At 43.8% G+C, this 19,310-nt stretch overlaps 1 protein-coding gene and 1 long non-coding RNA gene across 17 annotated transcripts in view; one reads left to right on the top strand and one right to left on the bottom strand.

The window, feature by feature from the left end:
• Positions 1–19,310, top strand: part of SOX6 (SRY-box transcription factor 6) — a 605,164-nt gene that overhangs the window by 231,759 nt on the left and 354,095 nt on the right. The window lies entirely within an intron of this gene.
• LOC137538574 (uncharacterized) lies at positions 2,622–16,462 on the bottom strand. The gene is made up of 3 exons (XR_011024834.1): positions 16,387–16,462; positions 4,536–4,658; positions 2,622–2,857 (listed from the first exon to the last, which is right to left on the bottom strand). It is a non-coding gene; the product is annotated as an uncharacterized lncRNA (long non-coding RNA).

Raw genomic sequence — 19,310 nt, 5'->3', positions numbered from 1 at the left:
GGTGAAGCATGTGAGAATCGGCTAGTGTCCCCATCATGTCGATTGACAAAGAATCGATCTTTGTATTCAGGGCATGGAGCAACATCATTCAGATCAATTATTGAAGGTGAATTGCATAGGATCTCGCTTGCAGTGTCTGGGCCACTAGCCGATCGATTTTCAATCAACCATGCTGTAATTGATCACCCAATAAAGTTGATCGCTTAGTCGCTTAATGCAAAATCGCTAGATGTACGGCTACCTTTAGGCTCTACAGAGAGTTTTACCTTCTCATGTTTAATCTCCTCGTAATCAAATAGGGTTGTGACAATTTCAGTTTTTTCTTTCCCTTGAAACTCATACAACTTACTTGAAGTGAAAATAGACTTAGTTAAATGATATGATTGTTATTAAAACATTTTGTTTACGATCAGGTTGATAAAACAATTGAATCGATAAGAAGATGATGAATTCTCTATCTTTGTGACCACCATGAGGGAGTAGACATGTAGGCGCTAGTCTACTTTAGGGAACTCAACAGGGAACAGTTCTTCAATCACAGTATCTTCTTACAGCAGGAAGCAATGTGATTGGCCAAATAGTGTGGGCGTAGTTTACTACAACCTATTGGAGAGGGTGCTCTCCACCCAATCACTTTAGCTGAATCTCCCTGTGAGATTTCTTGCTGTGTCCCCTAAAGTAGACTAGCGCCAACATGTGTATTAGACTGCTCTTGCTCCACCTGTGATTGGCTGGAGCTGTCAGAGCAGTAGCTGATGGAGGAAATGATTGGTCTGTTGTTGGTGGATCACTGTTCAGAGCAGTAGCTGCCTCCCTGGAGACTGTTTTCTCCTGGATGCACAGTCACAGGAGCACTGCATGTAGAAGCATGACTGGGTAGACTTTGGTGCCCCACTCTCTCCCTCCACACACAGACTCCTGACAGCTTTATTGCATTGCAGGGAGCGCGTGGCTTCTGGTATTCCCCCTTCCCTATGATGGCAGGGTAGCTCAAAGGAGACACATTAAACCTCATTATGAACTCTCCACATCTGGTCTGCATTGTGCAGCCTCCGCTGGTACAACAATGAACCTGCGACCCCCTCCTCATCTATCCCCAGCCTATCATTCCCCCATTAGAGAGGCCATTCCATTCCACTGACTGAAAACTGAGCCAGTCAAGGTCGGTAGCTACTGATCCATTAATTAAAGTGGACCTGAACTTGTGCGCAGGACAGAAGGACAACCTATAGAAATGCACCCTGTATGTATTTAGAGAGTTTTGCCTAATTCCCCCTCACCTGTGACTTATCGGCAGTTGTAATTTTGATCGCTCAGCTGTGTCATCTTCCTGCCACGGCAGAGAGGTAATTGGAAAGCACAGGATGTTAACAATATGTCTGCTTCCATGAAAGCAGAAAGTAGACACACTGCAGATTTATTGCAGGATTTGTATCAGCTGTAACAACGCTTTGAGTCCGCCAGGTGAAAAGCGTGATATAAATGTTCTGTGTCTGTGTGTTGTTAACAAAGAATTGTTTTTCTTCAAATGTTATTATGCTGTTGCTTATCTTTTAGAGCAGAGAGGAAATTCTGAGTTCAGGTCCACTTTTACCAGAAGTCAGTGGAGATTTCAAGCTCATTTTGTCAGTGTTGAAGCTCCTTTGGTAGGGAATAGCTGATAAATAACTAAACTCCTCTATGCAGATCCAAAACAGCCCAATCAATAGCCACTATGTTTCATTGGTCCAATTTCAGGATGTATAAAACTAGCATAAACAGTTGCATCAACTTGGAATTACTTGCATCCCATTGACCATCACTGGTCATTTGCCCTCCACATTCAGTAGTGATGGTAGTGTGTAGGAGAACTCATGGAGAAGCATGTGATGGTCTAGGAGAACTCATGGAGAAGCATGTGATTGGTTTTCATCAGTTGATAGCTTTGCAAAGCTCTGATTTGCTGTGATCACATCCAGCTTTAGCTGCTAGGTAATGTATACTTTACACTGGGCATTGGGGGACATTTTTCAGTAGGGGGTACAGCGCCGGGGGTTTTGTCACATTCGCCGCAAAATTGCACGCCGTTCCCGCCACGCACCCGATCAAGCAAGTCGACCGTACATCTTGAGCTTGCATGGTCGGCAATGCAAACAATTTTCGTCCCACTATTTTTGTCAGTCGCACTTGGCGGCACAGATTTTCATCCAATTTGATTATAATAATCGAATTGGATGGTTGATCGACCGCCAAGTCACCTGTTGTATGGCCACCTTAAAGAGAAACTCCAACCTAGAATTGAACTTTATCCCCATCAGTAGCTGATACCCCCTTTTACATGAGAAATATAATGCTTTTCACAAACAGACCATCAGGGGGCGCTGTATGACTGATTTTGTGCTGAAACCCCTCCCACAAGAAGCTCTGAGTACCACGGTACTCTGGGCAAACTGCCACAATGTAACAATGTTCATAGACAGGAATTAGCTGTTTACAGCTGTCTCTAACAGCCAAAACAGCTAGGAGCAGCTACATAACCTGCCCACAGTAACAATGTCACCATGTAATAAATGTCAGAATGTAACTCGGGGAGAGGAAAGATTTTACAATGAGCAAACACCGACTAAATCATTTATACATAATTGTGGTAAAAATGAAGCACTTATTTTACTACATTATTTTTACTGGAGTTCCTCTTTAAGAGCAGCTTCCATCAGGGGCTTCTTGCAGACAGCTTCCATCAGGGGCTTCTTGCAGACAGCTTCCATCAGAGGCTTCTCACACACAGCCAGGGCTGGGCCGAGGCAGAGACGAGAGAGGCTCCAGCCTCAGGGCGTAGTGTAGGAGGGGGCGCACAACTCAATCAGCTATCATTCCCCTATTGTGTTTGAAGCAGAGAGAAATAAGAAAATGAGACACATGGCAGTGACTGCAAGGCAGATAACTAGAGATTAAGGTGTTGGGAGCCCTGGGGTACCTCATAATCTAATAGCAATCAGTGTGTGACGGCTGGGGTGGGAGGGATGGAGGGGCGCACTTTGGTGTCTCAGCCTTGGGTGCTGGAGGACCTTGTCCTGGTTCTGCACACAGCTTCCATCAGAGGCTTCTCATGCAGGTGATGTGATGGATGGGTGAGGTGTGTGCAGGGATCAGTAGCGCTGCTCTTGCACGATGTACATGTGGAAGAGCTGAGCTCTGGTGATCCGGAGACACACAGGGCCAGGTACGGCCCGGAATTCCAGCAATCGCCCATCTGGGAGGACCCCATTGCTGCCTAATACTCTCCAATAATGCATCACATGTGTGCGCCCGCTATCGCTGTGTAACCCTCACACTGCCGCAGTGCTGACACCAGAGGAGCACCTGGTGCACTCACACAGCTATCGCTCTCACTTCCCCCCCCCCCCCCCCTCTTCTGGTGGAAGCTGCCATTCTCTGACCCACGTGCTCCAGCATCCTGATTCCAGGGCAGAATCCTCACTCTGTCCATCCACCGTGCTGCCCGTCAGTCAGTGACTATTTCTGAGTACATGCTAAGTGTGTATAAATGTATGCGGCTTCAAACTGGGCCAGTCGGAATGGCAGCTACTGCCTTGGATTGGTCCATTTTCAGAGCCAACTCAAAATTATTTGCATCTTATTATTCATCCCTAGGTAAGATGTGCCAGTGAGGGGATCGGTGTGATGGAGATAGTCTCATTAGCCCGTTGTCAGGTTACCTCGCCACAAGTGGCACACATAGACAAGGATGTTTACCTACAGTATATAGGATATGGAGGTGGCCTTATTTTTTATGTCTTAGGCCTCTTTTCCATGGGCAGTTGTTAGCAGTTGTGAGAGTTTGATAGGCATTTCACTGCCTAACTGCTTACTGCTGCCTGGTAACAGCTTGCTGCTGCCTGGTAACAGCTTGCTGCTGCCTGGTAACTGCTCGCTGCTGCCTAGTAACTGCTTGCTGCTGCCTGGTAACTGCTTCCTGCTGCCTGGTAACTGCTTCCTGCTGCCTGGTAACTGCTTCCTGCTGCCTGGTGACTGCTCACTGCTGCCTGGTAACTGCTTGCTGCTGCCTGGTAACTGCTTGCTGCTGCCTGGTAACTGCTTCCTGCTGCCTGGTGACTGCTCACTGCTGCCTGGTAACTGCTTGCTGAGCACACAGTCCAACTGCTCGTGGAAAAGAGGCCTTAAAGTGCATACAAACATCAAATTATTATTGGCCAATCTCTGGCCAATTTTACCACCTCCAAGTAGTACGAGAGCTTTCCTTCTCAATCTGATCATAGTTTTCGATATCTGTTAGCCCTCATAGTACATTGAGGTGCTAAAATTGGCCAGTCATTGGCCAATTAAAAATACGATCCTTCTTATCTCACTGAGGCAGGTTTTACCTTACTTAAAACAGTGAGTTCAGACATTCAATCCTTACCATCTGCACTCAAATCAGCAAGCAAGCGGGAACTCTACTAGCAGTAAAACCAACCATTTTGCGAAATTGTACTAATTGCAAAAGCTTCCAAAGTGGTTTGCATGCCACAACATTCTGTACTGCACCATTTCACCTGCATTGAGGTTTTCTCTGTAGAATGCGGGGCTCAGTCCTTGCCCCGGTGGGCGGGCGCTGGTTGCCAGGTGTATAGCTCACATGCACAGCGGGGGTGCAGGTTTCTTCCTCAATATCTTCTCTGATGACAAAAAAAGTGAAAAAGAACTAAAGCATTTGTGTGAAGTGTCATGTCAGTTTTTAGTAAGCTCGAGTCAACTTAATTTTAGCACATTAGGAAAAACGAGAAGTGAAACTTCTGAGAAATGTTTACAGCATCCAGACCTCTATGCTCCAGCCACCCTCTTTCTTTCTTATCCTTTCCATCTCTCTTGCACTCTCTGCACCTCTCCTTATTTCTTTTCTAAACACCCCCCCCCCCCCCCTCCAATCTCCTTCCCATTCTCTCTCTCGTCCTCCTCTCTCCTCTACTTCAGTTTCTCCCATCCTTCTTTCTCTCTTTTCCCTACTCCCTTCACTCCTCTCTCTCTCTCTCTCTCTCTCTCTCTCCTGTTATTCCCTACCATTCACTTTGCTGTCCTCTTTCTTTCTCTCACTCTCGATTCTCTCTTGATTTGATGAAATGATTGAATCTAATGGTCAATCGTACAACAAAATCTTTGTCTGTATAGCCACCTTAAGGTGCTGAATATTGAGTTCATTTGCAGCCAAATGAAATTCCCTTCTAAATTACCCAATTAACCTGAAGTAAATTGATTAGATAAACTATTGCCTCTATATAATTAATACTAAATAGGATTTCTTTTAGAATCCCATACAGGTGCTTTCTTTTTTAGATTTAAAAATCTAGGTTGGAAGGTTGAACTGTGTTACTCCTTCTGCCTCTGCTGCTGCTACTCCTTGGCCCAATCCAACGCACTTGTTCTCCTGAGTTTTCTCCTATTTTTTCATCTTCTGTTTAAAATAACTTTAGCACTCTGCAATTGAAAAAGTACCAAAAAGTATTTTCTTGTTGGCTGGTGGCTTAAAAAGTATTTTATTTATAATGTAAAAATATCACCTAGGAAGAAGTGAATTGGATTGGATTTTATGCTAATTCAGCTCCCATACAGAGCACTGATATCTTATTGAAAATAGCTATCCCCTGTTGTCACATCTGCACATAAGCTTTACGACCTCATCATTAAACACAGAGAACTGCGCTGCAGCCAGACTTCACTGGACTTGGAGAGACTGTGACTTACAGCCCTGGTTTACTAACCCTTACAGTAAAATGAAAAAAGCAAGCAAAACCTGCAAGTTCTAAGTAGGATTAGTACTATACAGTATAGACATGTTGATCTCACTTTCTTAGTCCCTCCCTCTCTCTTTCAAATCAAAAATAGCTTTATTGGCATGACCAAGGCACATCTTTGTACCTTGTTTCTGGCCTCTACTGTCTCCTATTACTCACTTTTCACTATTTACACTCTTTTCTGCCCTCTTTTTTAGTCCCTCCCCCCTTTCCTCCCCTCTTTGTATTCTCTTTCTTTCTATACCTTCCTCCTCTCTTACCTCTCTCTCTGTCTTCCCCTCACCCCCTCTCTCTTCTCCTTGCTCCCTCTCTCTGTGCAGACAATGCACCCGCAGAGTGACACCCGCAGCCTGTGCCGTTGCTCCGACCTGTTTAGTCATGTTAAGCAGGTGCTTTGATTTTGTTGTATCGGCTCAGGCCCTGTATTGAGGAATGCTGTATGTACATAGCGCAGCTCTGAGGATCGTATTGTGAGGGCGCTGTACGTGTCCCGACAGAATAGTTAGATTGTGGATAGGTAAATCAGTGAGATTCGCATTGCCCGGGGGATGCCCTTATCACGTCACCATTGCTTCTTATTGATGTTTGCAGAAGGATTTGCTGGAACCCAGCAGTCGGAGCAGTGTGGCATCATGCCCGTATATTGGGGGCACTGTCAGGAATGCAGCCCTCCCCCCAAAAAAATCTATTGTCTACCGTTCCCCCCCTCCCCCCATAACTTGTGTCTATGTATAATCTGTACTTTATACAGATGGACATTCTGAGGGCCTGTTTCCACAAGGTGCAAATTTGGGTGTTATTTTTAGCACACAAATTCACACACAGATGAATGCCTATGTGTCTGGGGCCATTAAAAACTGACAGTAAGGTTACTATTTTTCGGATGCTGCATGCTTTTATTGCATGCATTCCATTCCTGAATCTCCTTGTAGAAAAATGGAAATAAAAAAAATGATCTGTAGATTTCCTAGTCAGACAACCGTACTGCTTTATTTAGGAGGCTAAACATCAGCAATGGCAGCTCTTTGTATTGCCATCTGAGTACCTAAGCAGCTCAGGGTGACCCAAAACCACTGGGAAAGTATAGGGGACTCAGAGACAAAAAAGCCCTCCTACTAAAAAGCAATACTTAGTGTTATTTGCCTTCTTAAAACAGAAGGTATGTGCCATAATTCAGCTTAAAGTGTGTAACTGTGGTTACCCACAGTGCACCACTGCTGAATATGCAAATTATCTCTTTATGACCCTTAAAGGACTTACGAGGCCAACGGAGGAAAAAAAGTGAATTACCTGTATCGTCGTTTCAGGCACGGAGGACGCCGTGGGGTCGGGAGCCAGCCAGGGGGGATATAGTGAGTGGGGGGACCCGGTGGATCGGCGCGGACGGCGTCCTCCATGCCTGAAACGACGATACAGGTAATTCACTTTTTTTCCTCCGTTGGCCTCGTAAGTCCTTTAAGCCAGGCTTCCATTCAGAACCGCTGGTGTATAGCAAGCCTATAGCTAATACATTTTACAGAGGCACATCAACCCAACATGCAGACAGCCTGTTTCGGAGTTTTGGTCCTCCTCAGTGCATGGCAGGGTTATATTTGGCTCTATAGGAAATGGCTCGGACCAGTACAACAGAGTACCTAAACAGCTCAGGGTGACCCAAAACCACTAGGTAAATATAGGGGACTAAAAGACAATGAAAAGCCCTCCTACTAAAAAGCAATGCTTAGAGTGGTTTGCCTTCTTAAAACCCAAGGTATTTGCAGACGCGTGTTTTAAGAAGGCAGAACATATCTTAATAGACTCACGTTAAGCCAGTTAGGGGGAGTAGTCCTGTGTCCTCAGTCGTGATTAGCTGGAGCTGTCTGCTGCATTCTAGAGCCATGCTAGTCATCAGCTAACTGGCTTAAAGTGATGTCCTTTGATGAATAGTTCAACATTTTGTAATGCACAACTTTCTATGGTTCCAGCTGCTGCAGAGCCTCTTGTTTTATCACCATATCAGAGATTTCTCCATAGCTTCTCCTAGGCGGGCCTGGCTCTCCCACCACTATATACTGCAGATGGCCATTTATTTAGTATCTGTGTTGTTAGTGACAGGAATAGCGTGCAATACTGGAGAGGGAGAATCTGATCCCAGCGACATGCGTCTAGCTGACAATATTCCTGTCACTTTGTGTGCGGGGTGCTCGCTGGCCCCAGGACGCTTTGGCTCAGGAATTGTTTCTGCTGCTGATAATCTTACATCACGCACCGTTGTCCATGCACTGCCACCTGCCAGCCTCCTATCTATCTAGCTATTGCCTGTAAAGTCCCATGACCAGGACACATGGCCTGATCACATTTCCTGCCGCAGCAGCAGACAGAGCAGGCCTGAGCCTTCCACTTTTATGGCTGGAACAATGGTGCCCTGTTTACTGCTCACCTAATGGAGATGCCATATGTCTGTGGCAGAGCCGCTGCTCTTTGCTCATACTGATCTGGTAGCTAAGTTGCCAGTTGGTAGGTTTGGTGAAATAGGCTGAAACATAACTTTTATTATATTCACAGTAAATATAGGGCTGAACTAGACCACATACTTTATTTAACTCATCCCTGACAAAGCCCCATTTTAGGGGTGAAACATGTAGAGTCACTTAATTTGTGTAAATAGTTTACATTATGAGTTAGCTACCCCCATAAATGGCTCTAGTAGGGTAAACATTCATTTGAATACAGTTAGCACATATCAGTCAGAATATATGTAGTTTATTTTAAAGTATTGAGAACCATTGTTTTTTTACTATGAATATATTGTAAGGGATTTGGAATTTGGTGACATTTGGAGAGCTGGTGACCATGCTGGAAAGTGTAGTAGTCTTCTGATGCTCAATATTGGGAGGTATTGTGTTCTATGTAATAGGTTTAGGGCAACTGGAATTTGGGGGCCCGTCCATATTGTTAGGGTGTAGTGTTCTATGCATAGACAGTATGAGAATTGGTATTTGGTGATGTCTGGTGATTGGTCCATGTTGGGAGCTGTAGTGCTCTGTGTATAGAGTGTGAGCTTATTGGAATGTGGTGATCTCTGGTGACTGGTCCATGTTGGGAGCTGTAGTGCTCTGTGTATAGAGTGTGAGGTTATTGGAATGCGTTGATCTCTGGTGATCGGTCCATGTTGGGAGGTGTAGTACTCTGTGTATACATTGTGAGGTTATTGGAATGTGGTGATCTCTGGTGATCGGTCCATATTGGGAGGTGTAGTGCTCTGTGTATGCACTGTGAGGTTATTGGAATGTGTTGCTTTCTGGTGATTTGTCTATGTTGGGAGTTGTAGTGCTCTGTACTATACAGTGTGAGGGTATTGGAATGTGGTGATCTGTGGTGATCGGTCCATGTTGGGAGTTGTAGTGCTCTGTATACCGTGTGAGGGTATTGGAATGTGGTGATCTGTGGTGACCGGTCCATGTTGGGAGGTGTAGTGCTCTGTGTATAGAGTGTGAGGGTATTGGAATGTGGTGATCTCTGGTGACCGGTCCATGTTGGGAGGTGTAGTGCTCTGTATACCGTGTGAGGGTATTGGATTGTGGTGATCTCTGGTGACAGGTCCATGTTGGGAGGTGTAGTGCTCTGTGTATAGAGTGTGAGGTTATTGGTATGTGTTGATCTCTGGTGATCGGTCCATGTTGGGAGGTGTAGTACTCTGTGTATACATTGTGAGGTTATTGGATTGTGGTGATCTCTGGTGATCGGTCCATATTGGGAGGTGTAGTGCTCTGTGTATGCACTGTGAGGTTATTGGAATGTGTTGCTTTCTGGTGATTTGTCTATGTTGGGAGTTGTAGTGCTCTGTACTATACAGTGTGAGGGTATTGGAATGTGGTGATCTGTGGTGACCGGTCCATGTTGGGAGGTGTAGTGCTCTGTGTATAGAGTGTGAGGGTATTGGAATGTGGTGATCTCTGGTGACCGGTCCATGTTGGGAGGTGTAGTGCTCTGTATACCGTGTGAGGGTATTGGAATGTGGTGATCTCTGGTGACCGGTCCATGTTGGGAGGTGTAGTGCCCTGTGTATAGAGTGTGAGGTTATTGGAATGTGGTGATCTCTGGTGACTGGTCCATGTTGGGAGGTGTAGTGCTCTGTATACCGTGTAAGGGTATTGGAATGTGGTGATCTCTGGTGACCGGTCCATGTTGGGAGGTGTAGTGCCCTGTGTATAGAGTGTGAGGTTATTGGAATGTGGTGATCTCTGGTGACTGGTTCATGTTGGGAGGTGTAGTGCTCTGTGTATACAGTGTGAGGTTATTGGTATGTGTTGATCTCTGGTAATCGGTCCATGTTGGGAGGTGTAGTGCTCAGTGTATAGAGTGTGAGGTTATTGGAATGTGGTGATCTCTGGTGACCGGTCCATGTTGGGAGGTGTAGTGCTCAGTGTATACAGTGTGAGGTTATTGGTATGTGTTGATCTCTGGTAATCGGTCCATGTTGGGAGGTGTAGTGCTCAGTGTATACAGTGTGAGGGTATTGGAATCTAGCGATGTCTGGTGATCAGTCCACACTGGTAAGAGTAACATTCTATGTATAGAGTTTAGGGGAGTTGATGTTTGATGATGTCCTGCAGTCAGGTCGCCTTTCGGGGAGCAGTGATTGGTCCCTATTGCTGATTTCCTGAATTGCTTCCCTTTTAGGGTTAGTGTTTCTCTCAGTTTTATTCTTGTATGTCTGCTTGGCTCGTCATTATCGGCATAAATCCCACATCCACTTGTGCTGAAGATGTCTCAACAAACCTGTCAGCGGAGCCTCTATTGTCACTGGCGGGGTTCCCAGCGTCTGTAGTGTGCTGCATGCTGGGAGATTTCAGGCACTTTAGCAGCAGGACAGGCAGGAATGTTGTGGCGTTGATGGGATGCCCTCTTAATGCACCAAAAATAGCCCCAATGCTCCATTACTGGCTGACATCAGGCTCTAGGGTTCACTAAGGGAAATGTTTATTCTCTTTGGAAATTGTCATTATTAATAAGCCACTTATTAAAAATGACAATTTCCAAAGAGAATAAATATTTCTCTCAGTGAACACTCCAGCCTGATGTCGGCCAGTAATGTAAAGTAAAGTCGGGGGGGAAGTGATGACATTACACAAAAAAACAGAAGATGAAACAAATACCCATCAAAGCAGGAAGTGGTTACTGTTGGGGCCTAAGCCCACTGCTGCATTTATAGAAACGCACAGAAATGCATGCGTTTTGAAACATGTTTAGGCCCCGTTCACATTACAAACGCGGGCGGCCACGCATGCGGAACGCAACGCGTACGAACGCACGCCATCCGCGTTTGTATGCGTTGCATGGCTGATCCCATCACTGAAAAGTGAATTGGACAGCCACGCGTTTTGGCAAAAAAAATGCATGCAGCATGCGTTCCCGAACCGCACAGGTCCGGAACGCATGCAGTGTGAACATCAGACAGTGCACTCTATGCACTGTCTGATGTCGTGCATGTTGGCCACCTGCACGCGTTTCCAAAACGCGGCTGGAAAAGCGTGCAGTGTGAACGGGGCCTTAAACACCTTCAAACGCTTTAAAAGCGCATTTCAAAACACTTAAAAAAGCATGCGTTTCTATGCGTTTTTCAAGCCTTTAATATTTTATTTTTTTCCCCCATTTATTTAGGATTCTGTAGTGCTAAATTATCAGTGAGTTTTGAAGCCTCTTACATACACTAAATAGCCACTACGAACTGATGGAATCACAGCTACTATAATGATTATTTATATAGTGCCAACATCTTCCGTAGCGATTTACGTAGCACAAAACAACTATTGGGGAACATAGATGCATGAGAAGTTCTAAACTCTGTACAATCCGGGCATCCAGCAATACAAGTACTTCTACTTCTACATAGATGATGTGTGGTTTGAGACGTCACCAATACTGGTACATGTGCGTAGGATAAGTTTTACAGCAAATTAAGAAACAATAGGAGGAGGCCCCTGCCCTTGTGAGCTTACAGTCGAGAGGGTAGTGGGGTGGAGACACAGGAGTTAGCAGATGAGGCAGTGAGCCTACTACATTAGGGTCTGTGATGTCATCAGATCCTAATCAGCTGATATGCTGCCTTGATGTGAATATTGTTTGGTTCATAAAATGTTTACAGACGTTCTTTTTTTCCTTTTGAAATAACCAGTTCAGGTTTGCTGAATCCCTTATGTTCCTAACTTAAGAAAGAAGTTTTTCAAAACGTCTTGCTTTTACTCATGGCTAACACGGTACAACACTTTACTGTTCCTAACTTAGTAATAGTAAATAAGACACAGGGGGCCTTATGCAATTCTCTTTTTCACCTGAGTTTTCTCCTAGGAGATAATTTTTCATCTTCAATTTTAAATAACTTTCCAGCACTTTTCAACTAAAAAAAAGTACCATAAAGTAGGTGAATAAGTACTATCAAATTTATTTTGAGTATTTTCTTGCTTTCTGGTGGCTTAAAAGGCATTTTATTGACAAGTTTAAAAATATCACCTAGGAGAAAACTATGGATAAAAAGTGAATTGCATATGCGCCACACACACACACTCTACACACACACACACCCTCTCTCTCTCTCTCTCTCTCTCTCTCTCTCTCTCTCTCTCTCTCTCTCTCTCTCTCTCTCTCTCTCTCTCTCTCTCTCTCTCTCTCTCTCTCTCTCTCTCTCTCTCTCTCTCATTGATTGAACCTTCATCCTTGGCTAATGGTGATCATAATTTGCTAATTTCGTTTACATAAAATTTTGTGTGAAAATTTTGCTTACTCGTTACAGGTATTACAGTTTTGAAATTGAATTGATTTCACGCAAACCATTCATAAGTTTTAAATGTTTTTTTTGTGTGTGATTTTTCATGTAAATTGCAAAGAAACGTTAGGGCAAACCAGAATGGTTAGGGGGAATAGGGAGAACAAGTCTAAAAAAAACACCTTGACGTTTTTGGGAAAATTGATTTGAAAAAAAATCCAAAGAAAAAATATATTTTAAACTCAGTAAAATAACATTTTCTGCGGTACTCTTTAATTTATCCTGAGTTCCATGTTCTGTATACTTTTATACAGGGCACTGAAGTTTCAAAACCATTTTTTGTTAGAATTTTTTAAAATGATTTTTTTTTTCAAAAACTTCATGTTCTTATTGCAAATGTTTGTTTGGCATGTTTCCAAAGACACACATTTGGCATTTTTGCGTAATTATCCGTAATGGCAAAATTACGGAACATAGTTACACTTATGCGCAAAATATATTATACATTTGCCAGAAATGTTGCATTACAATTTTGATGAGAAGTTACAATTATGCGGAACACTATTTGTAACCTTGCTATCATATCATCTGCATATTGTGATCTCTGTTAACTATTACTGCCACATTCCCTGTACCTTGTGTGCGCTGCCATCTTTAATTTGAAAGGTTCTGATTTGCTGTGATGACTTCCTGGTTTAACACATGACATGACCAGCAAATCAGAGCCTTACAAATCTATCAGCTGATCAAGCTGATCACATGCTTCTCCATGATTTCTCCTAGACAGGGCCATCCTTATTTGTGTTGTGTTGATGCTGTAGGTTATGTATTTCCTAACATCTTTCCGCTCTATGCGAGACTCTGGCATTATATGTTGGACCGTTATAATTACTGTACTATGTGGCATTATTGTAATATTATTATTATCTGGCAGTGCACTAATAATAATAGTAGGTTTGTTGGGCTGTGCTCTCCCTGCCAGTGTTTCCTGTTATAGTCTATATCTTGTTGTTCCATCACTATCTACATCTTACACGGTGTGCTGTCCATCTGTCTATTTTCTACATTTCCCCTGCTGTACATGGAAACGATCGTCTCGGATAAGTTCTTCTTCTAGCAAGTATTTAGAGGTAGAGAGATTATCTGTTTAGCGTTGTGAAAGATGTGTCACATGCAGGAAATGTCCTTTTCAGAGTTTGCACAAATCAGTGATAAACTAGTGTTATTTCGGTATGTAGAACTTGGCAGAGTTCAGATCAGGTAAAGCAAATTTTAGTTTAACTTACATTGTTTTAACTTGTGTTTGCAGCTATTTACCTATAGGTTTTATTTGAAAGCATTTAAAGCCCTGTTTCAGGCCTGTTTGCACTCATTGATGTCAAATACATTTCTGTTCTGGAGCACAAAAAACAAAACTGTGTGTGCTACAAACTGCAATCTTGTCAGCCAATTTCACACTGTGCCCTGATGTATTTCTGACCTATTTGATCACTTTGACTGAATCTGCCAGTAATCTATTTTTCCAGCACATATGGTCAATTCAATTTTTGTGCAATTTATCGGTCGAAAGTGTGATGGGATGTGTTGAAAAAGCACTTGGGGAGGGGGAGCTGGAGGAGTGGGGGATCGATGACCTCAATGGCCCCATATATTGAGCAGTACAAAACTAACGGTTTCACCTATGCACGATTTGTGCTGAAATCGGTCAAAATTTAGTTTGTCTTATTGGGTGGGAATCGATCATTATCCGATCAAATTTCAATCTGATGTGGATCATTCTGCTTGGCATATCAGGCAATAATCAACCCATGTATGACCATCTTTAGCTAGGACACCTTCTGCCTACAGGTGTTTGCGTGGGTTTCCCCCAAGAGCACCAGTTTTCTCCTACATTCCAATAATATTTTTATACAATACAATACAATAACATTTCTTTTTTGGCAGGTCAATTAGCTTTCTCTAAAATGAGTCCTAGACTGCGGTAGGGATATTAGACTGTAAGCTCCATTGAGAGAGAGATATTGATGAGAATTGCTCAATGTACTCTGTGAAGCACTGCATAAAATGTGTCAATGCTATATGACTTCATAATCGTAATAATAGACTGACGCAAACAAAGGCACAAGTTACAAGATCCGTGCAGAAATTGTCTTGGCGGAATTGGAACTTTGGCCCATGGAAGGAAAAAACCATTTGACTTACTTTTAGGTGAGCACTGAGATGCTACTTGTGCATAAACACTTAAGCGCAACCGTGTATAACATTAAGCAAGCATTTTCCAGAAAAAGGTACAGCACACATAACCACAATATTGTTCAAGACATAGTTTTATTGCACATATAATTTGGACACAAGTGTGCTTCTCTTGGGAGTCAAAAGAAATGCACAGCATTTAAAAACAAACATTTTGAACAAAATTGTGCTGTTTAAATGTTAAAAAGAAGCTGTACTGACTGCCACTTTCATTTTGCTTTTTAAAGTGGATCCGAGATGAACTTTTACTCATTGCATAATTGTGTTCCTTTCCTATTGTTTATATTCCTCAAGCCAAATACTTTTTTGTTTTTGTTTTAATACATCATTCCCTATAAACTAAACAAGCCTTTGCCCACAGTTTTTCAGAGAGCCTTGGCATTTTCAGACAGTAGCAAGGGCTCATGGGAGCTCAGTCTGGGCAGGAGGAGGGGGAGGTATTACTAGCCAGAGATTTCAAAGGCAGAGGGGAGGAGGGAGGCGGAGGGGAGATTAGGTCTTTTTCACAGGCTGAATGCTGAAGATGCAGATAAGCTTGCCTGTGTGTAATGTTTACAAACAACATGGCTGCTGTCATTGTATCACAGGAAGAAATAATCATATTCTACTGAAGCTGTTTGCAGCTAGATTTGCTGTGTAAACTATCTAAACTTTAGATAAGATATATAGACAAGTTAATTGTTATAGTTAGTTTTTCATCTCGGATCAGCTTTAAATGCTATATGACAACTAGGGCCAATACATTGAATCCCAATGACTATCCAAACACTGCAGATGCCCAAAGCCATGCATACAGCAGCTGCTTCCATCTAATAGGGATTCGTTTCCATAAACTGCTGTATGCCTGGCTTTGGGTGGTTGATAGTGTATGGATGGTGGTGGTGGTGGGAAGGGGGTTGTTAAGGTTAAGCATGTACACTGAGGTTTAGAGTTATACATTAGGTAGGGAGACTTCTTTTTAGGCACTTACTGGGGGAAGGGGTGTTAGGCATGAAGTAGGGTGTGTTAGGGAGGGGGGTTGGTGTTAGGCATTTGGGGGAAGAGCAGGGTTAGGCACCTACAGTGGAAGGTTCAAGTGAGAATAGGTGCTGCATTGTAATTTTTTATTATTTTGCTGCTAGCCACACCCACCGGTGCCCAACTCATGCGGCAGGACCACAATACTTACTCCTCTAAGCGGCGCCATCTGGGCAGTTTATTTTTCTCGTCTGGACCATAGGCACGATTGTGGAGGTGACTGGAAACATCTGCGTCACCCCAGCAGAAGCTTTTCCATGCATGGCCCAGCAGGAGAATATAATTCACTATTCCTACACACCGTTCATTGCTGGGCGCTGTGATGTATTGTCCCAGCCTGACTTATATTCCCCGACTCCATAGACTCTGCCTGTTAGACGAGGGGCTGGATGCGCACACCTGCCTGACAGGCCTGGAAATCCACAGCCTGACTTGTTTTCTATTATTCTTATGCTAGAACGTTATTACGGTAGAACGGAAAAGTGCAATAGCAAAAAGACAACAAGGGAGTTAAAGAGGAACTCCAGCCTAAACAAACATACTGTCATTAAGTTACATTTGTTATGTTAATTAAAATAAATAGGTAATATAATCTCTTACCCACACTGTTTTAAAAGTACAGGTAAATGTTTGATTTCATGATGGCAGCCATCTTTCTGGTTGAAAGGAGGTGACAGGGAGCAAGAGACAGTTCCAACTGTCCTGTGTCCTGAGCACCTCTCCCGGTTGCTAGGCAACGTGAATAACAACATAGGAAATCCCATCATGCTCTGCACAGCATCAGGGAAAAAAAGCCCAGGCTTTTTTTTCTTTGATGGGTGGAGCTTGGCGAAAATGCAGCAAAAAATGATGCTTTAGTAAGAAAAACAAAGTTCTGATGCTGTGAAACTGTTAAAGAAACACCAAGCCTTTTCAGTGCTGCTGAGTAGATTTTTAGTCCGGAGGTTCACTTTAAGTAAAAAAACGAAATGAAACCAATAAACAAGTAGTGGAGAAAAAACATCAGTAACACGCCAAGTCAATTGTAATAAGTGTAAGCAAAAATGGTGCAGCAGGAGAACAGAGTAATTGGGACACAGGAGAGGGACATAGGGGGTTGGGATGCAGCAGGGGGACAGAGTAATTGGGACACAGGAGAGGGACAGAGGGAGTTGGGGTGCAGCAGGAGGAAAGAGTGATTGGGATATAGGAGAGGCGCAGAGGGGGGGTGGGGTGCAGCAGGAGGAAAGAGTGATTGTGACACAGGAGAGGGGCAGAGGGGCCATAGGGGTGCAGCAATAGGACAGAGGGTTTTGGATACAGGAGAGGGACAGAGGGGGCTGTAGGGGTGCAGCAGAAAGACAGAGTGATTGGGACACAGGCGAGGGACAGAGGTGAATTGGTAGTGATGGAGCAGGAGGACAGAGTGATTGGGACACAGGAGAGGGACAGAGGGGGTTGGGGTGCAGCAGGTAGACCGAGTGATTAGGACACAGGAGAGGGGCAGAGGGGGTTGGGGTGCAGCAGGTGGACAGAGTGATTAGGATACAGGAGAGGGGCAGAGGGGGTGGTAGGGGTGCAGCAGGAGGTCAGGATGATTGGGACACAGGAGAGAGACAGAGGTGGGGGTGGTTTAGGGCTAGACATCTGATAAAAGACTTGGCAACATGCCGGGTGTTTTGCAATCTACATTTTCACAATGTTGCTTTTTTATTCCTTTAATATTAGATCTGGGACATTGAGATAAAATTTCAAGAAACGTTACATTACTTAGAATACACCCGTATGGCTGGATAAGATTACCGGTCAGTGACATCACAGCGTTTCTCAGTTTGTGATATCAAACTCCATTTATTAATGTCATTCTTGTGTCGCTGATATCACGCACAAATAAGCTGCTTATCAAATAATGCTGTTACTGAGCAGAAACTATTAGGGCTGTGGGTCTTGGTACAGGTTTGGCAGCATGACAGGTCCTCGCCTCCTTATCACAGGCACACATTTGAGTATTTACATGGGACAGTTTGCAGTTTAATTGTTGCGGCCGGCCGGTAATTATGAACTTATTTATTTCACATTCGTGTATCTGACTTAGGAGGTAATTCATTTAATTTAGAGATTTGTGGCCGGCAGTGGTGTGTAGTTCACAACTAAGTGTCTGGTGACAATGACAGGTGTGAGGTGACAATGACAGGTCACTCTGGACTGCAACGGGGACATTTTTGTCTGTTGACTATGCATTGAGTAATTCGCTGTCTCCCATGGAAATCATTCAGATTTTAACTGATAGCTTGAGATTTCTCCATAACATTGAACCCTTTTATTGTGTACTTGTATTACACGATATGAGGCCAGCATTGTACACTTGTGGCTTGTGTGAGAGGTTATAAGCGGTTGCACAGCTTTATTGCACAATATGAGGCCAGCACTGTACACTTGTGGCTTGTATGAAGGGTGAACAGTTGTGTTACACAATATGAACCCAGCATTGTACACTTGTGGCTTGTGTGAGGGGTTATAAGCGGTTGTACAGCTGTATTACACAATATGAGGCCAGCACTGTACACTTGTGGCTTGTATGAAGGGTGAACAGTTGTGTTACACAATATGAACCCAGCATTGTACACTTGTGGCTTGTGTGAGGGGTTATAAGCGGTTGTACAGCTGTATTACACAATATGAGGCCAGCACTGTACACTTGTGGCTTGTATGAAGGGTGAACAGTTGTTACACAATATGAACCCAGCATTGTACACTTGTGACTTGTGTGAGGTGAGGGGGTTATAAGTGGTTGTACAGTTGTGTTACACAATATGAACCCAGCATTGTACACTTGTGACTTGTGTGAGGTGAGGGGGTTATAAGTGGTTGTACAGTTGTGTTGCACAATATGAACCCAGCATTGTACACTTGTGGCTTGTGTGAGGGGTTATAAGCGGTTGTACAGTTGTGTTGCACAATATGAACCCAGCATTATACACTTGTGACTTGTGTGAGGTGAGGGGGTTATAAGTGGTTATACAGTTGTGTTGCACAACATGAGGCCAGGGTTGTACACTTGTGGCTTGTGTGAGGGGTGATAGGCGGTTGTACAGTTGTGTTACACGATATGAGCCCAGCATTGTACACTTGTGACTTGTGTGAGGGGTGATAGGCGGCTGTACAGTTGTGTTACACGATATGAGCCCAGCATTGTACACTTGTGGCTTGTGTGAGGGGTGATAAGTGGCTGTACAGTTGTGTTACACAATATGAGCCCAGCATTGTACACTTGTGGCTTGTGTGAGGGGTGATAGGCGGTTGTACAGTTGTGTTACACGATATGAGCCCAGCATTGTACACTTGTGACTTGTGTGAGGGGTGATAGGCGGCTGTACAGTTGTGTTACACGATATGAGCCCAGCATTGTACACTTGTGGCTTGTGTGAGGGGTGATAGGCGGTTGTACAGTTGTATTACATGATATGAGACCAGCATTGTACACTTGTGGCCTGTGTGAGGGGTTATAAGCGGTTGTACAGTTGTATTACACAATATGAGGCCAG

The sequence above is a fragment of the Hyperolius riggenbachi genome, chromosome 11, assembly GCF_040937935.1.
Source record: "Hyperolius riggenbachi isolate aHypRig1 chromosome 11, aHypRig1.pri, whole genome shotgun sequence".
In the NCBI taxonomy this organism is placed as follows: domain Eukaryota; kingdom Metazoa; phylum Chordata; class Amphibia; order Anura; family Hyperoliidae; genus Hyperolius; species Hyperolius riggenbachi.
This window is presented reverse-complemented; position numbering and strand designations above follow the sequence as displayed.